Source organism: Cebus imitator, unplaced genomic scaffold (genome assembly GCF_001604975.1).
Source record: "Cebus imitator isolate Cc_AM_T3 unplaced genomic scaffold, Cebus_imitator-1.0 Scaffold142, whole genome shotgun sequence".
Taxonomy (NCBI): Eukaryota; Metazoa; Chordata; class Mammalia; order Primates; family Cebidae; genus Cebus; species Cebus imitator.
In genome coordinates, this window is record NW_016107457.1 from 1,389,398 (window position 1) to 1,398,189 (window position 8,792).

Below are 8,792 nucleotides of genomic sequence, written 5' to 3' on the forward strand. Positions count from 1 at the left end.
TAGAGACTACCCCGATTTTCTAATTACCAATTAGCAACCTCCATTCTACTTCATGATATTTTAGATTCTCCTCTCAGTGCCTATGTGCTTATCCATCTTCACTTGGCTCCTCATGGGCATCCCACAGATCCTTCTAACTTGCCTTCCGTTCGGCTCCGGAAATTTGCCCTGCAGTTCTAGTTTGCTTGTTAGTTCTTGGCCAGGTTTTTCTTGGTGGTGGTGTGTTGTTGTTTACACAAGTCAGAAATCAAATTCCACCACCATTATCAGAGGTATTCTTCTTTTATATGTTTATAAAATTTTGTTTATTTATTAAGAGTTCAGCTATTTCTTGAACATGTTATAAAACAAGTTTAGTTAAAAAGACCAAAGCCTATGTCCTCATCAGACTCCTCAGATTCTCCTTTCTTTGCTTCCACTTCCCTCTCCTCAACTGGGGCAGCAGTGGTGAAAGAGGCAGGATCTCCTGCTTGTGCAACATAGGCTGCTGGAGTGGTCTACCAGCCCTTCCATTGCAAAGGAGGCTGCTGATGTTGACACTGGCCAGGGCTTTTGCAAACAGGCCAGGCCAAAAGGGCTCAACAGTTACAGCAGCTGCTTTAATGAAGGCATTGAATTTATTCTTTGTGACAGTCACCTCATTGTCCCGCAAAATGAGGGCCCAGTAGATGCAGGCAAGCTTGGGTAACCCACAGTGCTACTTGCCAGATGAAGTGGCACCATAGATGGCAGCTCCAGTCTCACTTTCACCATATTGGGGGTTGAGGGCCTCACCCAAATGTGGCCTTAGCTTTTTTCAGAAAGACCGAGCATCTTGGCAGCAACTGAGGGAAGGGACTCTTCCCTTTTAAATGTGGTCTTAACCCATGTTTAACAATCAATTGTTTAGGGAAAAAGGAAAGAAGGTACCCCATTTGGCTACCTTATTTTTTTTTTAAAAAATTGCTTATTGGTATTTCTGTCTCCAGTCTTTCCCCTTTCTAATCTTATCTCTGTATCATTTTCGAAAATGCAGTGTGATGTTATAACCTGGGTTAAAATCCTTCAATAATATCTTACTGCCTAGAGGAAAAAGTCATGCATGGTCTTTTGTGATCTTGGTTCAATTTACTTCTTCAGCTTCATCTGTCAGCCTTCCATCTCTTATTCGATGCTATAGCTAAGCTTGAAATTCCCCCACAATGAAGTGGGGTTTTTTTTCGTTTTTTTTTGTTTTGTTTTGTTTTTGTTTTTGTCTCTGAACCTTTACATATCATATTCCTCTGCCTAGGATGTTCTCTTCCAGCTTTTTTCACATTGTTTGTTCCTATTCATCATCAGACGGTCGTTTAGATACTATCTCCCCCTAGAACTGTTCCCGATATCCTCCAGGGCGGTTTTATTTGTTTATCCTTTATTTTCATAGTACATTGTTATCTATACTAATAATGACACTTGTATCTATCAGGGTCTCAGCAGGAAACAAACAGCATAGTCCAACTGGGCAATTTGAGAAGACTTTAATAAAACAAAGGAATAGTCGGGGTCTAGGGGAACCAACAATTGATAGTTCAGTACCACCCTGGTGCTAGTGGCATCAGAAAGTGTTTCCACTCTAAGCTTGATGAAGAAAGGAGAAGAAGTAGTTAATACAAGCCAGAGAGAGTACCTGAGCCTTATGAAGGCTGTGGCCCTTTGGAGAAAGATCCACAGCAACTCTGCAATGAAGGAGCCTGGGAAATACATTCCCAGCCTCACATTCCTCATGTCCTGCCATCTACTGCCAATGATTTCAATTTACTGAATCCAACAGGAAGCCAAAGGGTAAATGGAGACTGATTAAATTCACAATATATATAATATATAAAGGTCAGCCTCCTAGCTCCTAGGTATAGAACAGCATTGAGAGAAGTAGAGTGAATCTAGAAGGACAAACATAAGGTATCAAGCATAAACTAATGCCCATTTATTGAATACCTACTTTATTTGACAAATGGTATTCCTAGTTCAGAAAATTGTCCTACATTCTATATAAAGTATGTCCACTTTACAAGTGAGAAAACTGAGGTTTGGCTAGCTAGGTTAGCTAACAGGTGGCAGAGTACAGATTCAAATCCTTTTCTATCTGGGCATGAAGGCTCTTTCCACTTTCCCATACTGCCATTACTGGTATAGTGTTTTGTCTCATCCACTAGACTATGGTCTACTTGGGTACAAAGTTAACATTTCATTTATCTTTATATCACTGGTGCCTTGTGCAGTGGCTAGCCCACAGTAGATAGATAATAGATATTTGTGGAATTGATTAACAAAAATAACAGAATGATTCAGTATTTTAATTTATATAAGTGGGGACTGGGTAATTGGAGTCTGCCAGGGGATGTTAATTAATTATATCTGGCACTAAGGCACCTCTTTGTAACTGTCCTTTATAAATAATTGCCCTCCTCTTCATATGAAAGAGAGAATAAAAGTTTATCTGGTCTCTTAACCATAATGGAGTGTAACAAAAACTGACAATAAGTGAGTTCTCTGTATGCTGATCGTCTTCCGTCTTCTCCCTGACTTGGCTAAGAGCTGAGGGTAACAAACAATGGTGCTTGCTTTCCCCAGTCCTTCCTCTATGACTTTTCTTCTGAGTTGCCATGCCCCTTTCTAATGGTTCATTTCTCTTTCCCTTTCACTTAACTTAGCTTTTATATGTCTGTCCATCACTGGCTCTCTAACTATCAGCTAGGGCAGCCTGACTCTTTTTTTTAACTTTCAAAGGAAGCTGCCTGCTCTGAATGTATGATGCTAGAGAATGGGTTTTAGTAAGTCCTTAAGAAAAGTTGTTTATGTTATTTCAAAGGTCGCCAAGTAATAAATAGTTGTTGAAAGTGAAGGGTAAAGTGATATCTCACCACCCTGTTCTCTGCTGCTCTTCTGATGGCTCAAATCATAAAACATCATGTTTTGACCTTCATAGGAACGTTTCACCAGCTTTGGGTTACTAAGTGAGCAGAGACATTCACTTTCCTACTCAGTGCCCTGGACACTACTCAATCCTAGCCCAGTTGGAACTCCAGTGTTTGAACCTTTGAAACTCTGAAACTGATTGAAGCTTCTAAGCCAACAAAAGAGGCAAAGGGCCTTTGTGCTTCAGCAAAGAAATGTTCCAGTTCTTTTGCACTTTCCTAATGAAGGCTGGCCCAGGAGCCCTGTTGTCCCTGAAACGCAGAGGGAGTTGTAGGGAATAAAGGCAACTTGACTCTTTGGGGTCATTCCTCTCTTCCCAGGGACTTTTATGGATAATCTTCCAGCCATTGAGAGGTTTGGTACTCATTCAGATATCGTAGCTTTGGATTTGGATGAGAAAATTTTTAAAAAGCACTATCTAGTATATTGCTGAGTTACATCAGATATTACAGTGTATAAATTCTCATGCACATTTTGTCTCGTTTTCCACATCCTCGCCCATTTTCACCCATTTAGGTCACCTGAGTAGCCTTATAGTGATTTCAGTTTGCTATTCCAAATTTACTTTGTAATTTACAGTGCTAGGAAGATGTAAATTACTTACTAGTATTGTTATTGTTGGATCAAGAGTTTCGTAGTATGCATTCAGATATTAATTCCAATACCATGTAATGCCTTTAGTAAGCTGAATGAGGAGACAAGAATCTTCTCTCCTGACACAATTTTAGAAAATGTGAGATTTTTAAAAGCTAAAGACCCAAATTCAAAATTTCATTGGAATATATTGTGTTATATATCTATATACAGAAACAGAGGTAAATAAACAGCAAGCCTGAAAGAAGCTTGAGAATTTGATTCCCCAATCCTCAATTTTATAAATTATCTACTCTGTATGCAGAGCAATTATAGGACAGAAATTCATGTATAAGATGATAACTATGTCCTACTGGTCATCCACCATAAATCTTCAAATTTGCAGAACCAATGAGATTAATTATGACATAGCATCTGAGTCTACAATGAATGAATACAATGGGAAAGATGGTTCTGATACCATTTAGAAGCATCTGGCCCTAATCAGACTCCAATTTTAGACCCAATCCTACCTAAAGTTTTCTATAATTTATTACATCAGAAGATTCAAAGAGTTATTTTTATACAGAGAAAATTGGACTCAAGTAAAAGTTATTTTCATCACTCCATCTAATTACAAAGCTGAGCACAGAACTATGACTATTCAAACATGTGGCAGATATAATAAAGAGAGTGAATAGCAATGAAAGTTGGTCTTGAATAGCTGCCAGAATAAGCAAAGAGGGGGGAAATGACTCTCATGATTGGAGGGGAAAGTAAGGAAACAGTAATTTCTTTTCAAAATGTTCACACACCATTTATTAGGTATTTTAAGGGTCTGGGGTTAACTATGATTTTGATTATTCCTTAGTTGCAAGTAGCTTATCCCAGCAATGAACTGTGATTTTACTGCAACTGACTTCAAGGGATATGGTCTACCATTTAGAAAAAGGAAAGAGAAGACTTACAGCCGGGCCAGGGAATATTAATTCAAACCCATATATAGAGTCTAGAATTAAGCTATAGTTCATATCGCTTTGGGTAATTCTTTCCTTCCTTTGGGTTAGCACAAAACTACATCAGCACTGAGGAGGAAATCATTAGCTTCGAGGAGAGAAAACTTAGGCAAAAACAACGCCCTGAGAGTTTAGCATGACTAGGGAGAGCTCATGAGTCAGTCAACTATTTTGAGTTCTTAAAAAAAAACAAAACACAAAAAACAAAGAACTTTCTCTGATCCAGATGAAAACTTTAACTTCTTCTCAACCTTTAATTACTCCTGGGCAGATTAAACAAATTTTAGCTTATCTAGTTTCTTCCTAATACATTTCTGCTAAGAGTAAGTCTGCATACAAGTCAGAGAAACCTGAAATTAATTCTAAATCATGTAGTTTATCGCCATGTGACATTGAGTAAATTACAATCTGTCTAAAACCCAACTTTCTCATCTGTAAAAGAGGGTAAATAATGTCAATTTTTAGGGTTGGTGTGAGGGGTAAGTGAAAAGAGATAAACCTCAACAAATAATAGTTAATTTCTGCTGAGCACATTATTGTGTAAGACTCAATACTGTTAGTATATTTCCATTTTCTCTGAAAGTGAATGGAATGGAAGCTATTTTCTGATTCTTTTAGTTATTTTACTAAATAGAGACAAAACAACTTAGAAAAAAATGTATCTCTACTCAAGATAGTGGTTTACACTAGTCCAAGGTATATTACTTCTCAGAAAATGGAAGGGGTAGGAAAGGGGGTGGAGCAAATAATTTTCATGCTCCCATGAGCTAGAGCCTTCTTGTGCTTGCAGTCTGGCAAATTTCCAGGATTTCAGACATAGGCTTATATAAATATAGCATTATGCAAACATAAATTTCTGAGTAGTGGGTGAAATGAATCACTCCACCAGCATGGGCACTTTTATTTTGTATTAAGTTCTTCTTATTGAGCACCTACTATGTGTTTATCACTACTTTAGGTGCTTTATATATGCCATTTTCTTGAACCCTCAGCATTACTACATGGAACAGATATTATCCTCATTGTGCAGTTGAGGAAACTAACACTCAGATTTACTTGAATTTATGAGCAATGTCTTCATTATAAAGTAGAGGTGGAAAGACTAGTTAGGATGCTTTGCAGTAATCCACTTGAGTAGCATTGTTGGTCTGTGAGAATAGAAAGTGAATCTCTTACAAAGATTCTACAATGTTATTGTTTTTACCCAAAATGGCACATTACAGAAATCAATTAATTTAATTAAACAGCAACTATATGTACAAACATGTTTCTATGACTGTTCTATATCGTATAATTTCTCTTTAATAAATGTGACTTATAAATAAAGTGCACTTGCATTCAGAGATGTTGCCCAAATTCTCATCTAGTCCCTATTTTAAAAGATATTTACAAAGGGAGATTGAGAAACTTTCATTGTGAAATATTCAGCAACCCTGGCTACCAGAACCTCCTTTTGGATAACTAACAATGAAACGAAGTTGTTCATTAGTAAACATTAAGTTGGCCTTGAATGGTTCACTATTACCTACCAAATGAAAACAGCCAATATAATTTTGCTTCATCTATTAACAGCTGTTCTTTATGACACCTCTCCTTTCTCAATGAATTATATCTACATATAGCTGTAATGTAAAGGAATATCTTTAAAATATATTTTTATGAACTCCATTTTGAATAAATGCAAGGCTAATCTTTTTAACCACAGTGAGCAGTTACATGTTTGGTGACTAAAAACCATTCTTCCACTAACCTGAAGCTGAAGTCCTGAATTTTATTATCTGAGAGTCCTTCAGCATCAAAATACTAGTTATAATAGCACAGAGTTTCTCAACCTCAACACTATTTAGACCAGATAATTCTTTATTAGGGAAGGCTGTCCTGTGCAAACTAGATGTTAAGCATCATCTTTGGCCTTTACCCACTATACTCTTAAATTGACAACTGTCACATCCCAAATTATGACAATCAAAATGATCTCCAGACATTGCCAAATGCCTGCTGAGGAGGCAAAATTGTATCCAATTGAGAACTACATACAGTCCCGAGGTAAATATTACTTATCCACTTTCAGTCATAGATAAAATGATTTTGCTTTTCCACGTAGGCAATAAGAATAAGCCTCAATAGATAAGTTTATCATTTTATTATTAGAAATGAATTTATGCTTGTTTAAAATAGCAATATAGATCCATTGCAAAGAAAAATAGAAAATACAATTAAAACTAACAGTAAAGAATATTTAATCACCCCTATTGCCATGTTCCAGAGATAACCGGCATGATTATTTATGTATTTTTTAATCAGTCTCTTAAAAATGAGATATCGTATGTACTAATCTGTAATCTGATTATTTACAGATTAGTAATACATGGCTAGTAATTATCCACTTATAGTATGATTTTGAATAGAAGGCCATTCCATTCTATGGCTTTACAATTGGTAAGTCACCCATTCATTTAATATAGTGAAACTATGTGTTAGGCACTGTGCTAAGTGCTATGGATAAAACAGTGAAGAAGATAGAGGGGCAAGAAAATATCCTCATGAAGGTGGAGAGACTAACAAAGCACATAAACAAGATATGAGAAAGAGGAAATAGCCTAACACCCTCTAGGAAGACAGGTCTTCATGACCAGAGGAGGTGGATCAAGACAAATGATGGCACAGAAGTCTTCATTTTAGTGAAGTTGCTAGTGCTGAAGACAAGCTATTGTCCTAAGGATCTGTGTTTCCCTCTATACACTTATCACTATGCTGCTTAACACGATAGAATAATTTAAATTCTTATATGAACATGAATGCCCCAGTCATTCTTACCCTGTGATATAGTTTGGCTCTGTCCCCACCCAATTCTCACCTTGGGTTGGAATCCCCATAATCCCTATATGTCAAGGGCCAGGTAGAAGTAACTGAATCCTAGGGACAGTTTCCCCCATGCTGTTCTCATGATAATGAGCGAGTCTCATGAGATCTGATGGTTTTATAAGTGTTTGGCTTTTCCTCTGCTTGTACCCATTCTTTCTCCTGCTGCCCTGTGAAGAGGTGCCTTCCGCCATGATCATTAAGTTTCTTGAAGCCTCCCCAGCCATACGGAACTGTGAGTCAATTTAAAGCTCTTTCTTTCTAAATTATCCAGTCTTATGTATTTCTTTATAGCAGCTTGATAATGGATAAATACACCCTGCTTTGGTAACCTTTCTGCTGCTCTTCATTTCTCCTCCATTCCCTTAAATATACAGACAAATGTTTGATGTATTATGGCTGTGTTTTGTCAACAGGTCTGGATATATACAGAGTGAGCCTCTGCCCCTGTTGGAAGTGATGATTCTTAAAAAAAGCATTTGAACTCAAATTAAGAGCTTGTACTCTAGACTACCAGTCTTTTTGTTTTACTGAATAGTGTTTCTTCCAAGTGTACAATAACCCTATCACCTAATAATTAGGGTTAATTAACTTCTTTTCTTGCCAGCTGGTCCCTCAGTAGAAGAAGCCTTGGAAGAAGGAGGTCAATGGGACTCTTGCCTGTTCCTCTTGCCTATTTGTCTACAGTACCCAGAGCTGTGGGAATGGTAAGCAAAATTCCCCTAAGTAGATCACTAGGAGTGATGGGAAACAGGGGTATTCCTTTTCCATTCCTTGTTTCCTTGGCCCATGTATTTTACCAGTTGTGGACACAGCACTGTATAATTGTCTTTATTTAGAGTGTATACTGGATTCTCAGGGACAGCATCTCATCTCCATTGGGTACCATTTATAAGCTGGCATTTTAACAGACAGTTAACAGACACCACTCTTTCAGTCCTGCAGCTCCTGTATGATAGAGTATGAGACATGAGCAGCAGATCTCATTGTCATATGCCCACTGCTGTACCTCCTTTGCTTTAAAATGGGTTCTTTTGTCTGTGCAGTGTTATGTGATCAGTGGATCAAATACTCTGTAAGTCTGCAGACAGTGATGCTGGATGAGGGCTGGTAGGCAAAGAAAGACAGATTTGTACCAAGAATAAAAGTTGATTCTCATCAATATGAAGTCATCAATGTCATTCAACGTTGTACAAGCCAATGCAATACATCAAAAAAAGGAAGAAAGAAGAAAGCCATTTGGATTGGAATGGAAGAAATAAATTATTTGCAGATGAAATGTTTATGCAGAAGGTTCAAAAGAATCTACAAAAACCTGCCAGAACCAGGATGTGACTTTAGAAAGGCCATAGAATGTATAACACAAACTCTTACCTTATGTCATTTATATAACGATGGGAACAA

The 8,792-nt window shown here is 37.4% G+C and overlaps 1 pseudogene; it reads right to left on the reverse strand.

The window, feature by feature from the left end:
* Positions 1-353: 353 nt before the first annotated feature.
* LOC108313735 lies at positions 354-2,143 on the reverse strand (annotated as a pseudogene).
* Between the last annotated feature and the right edge of the window lie 6,649 nt (positions 2,144-8,792).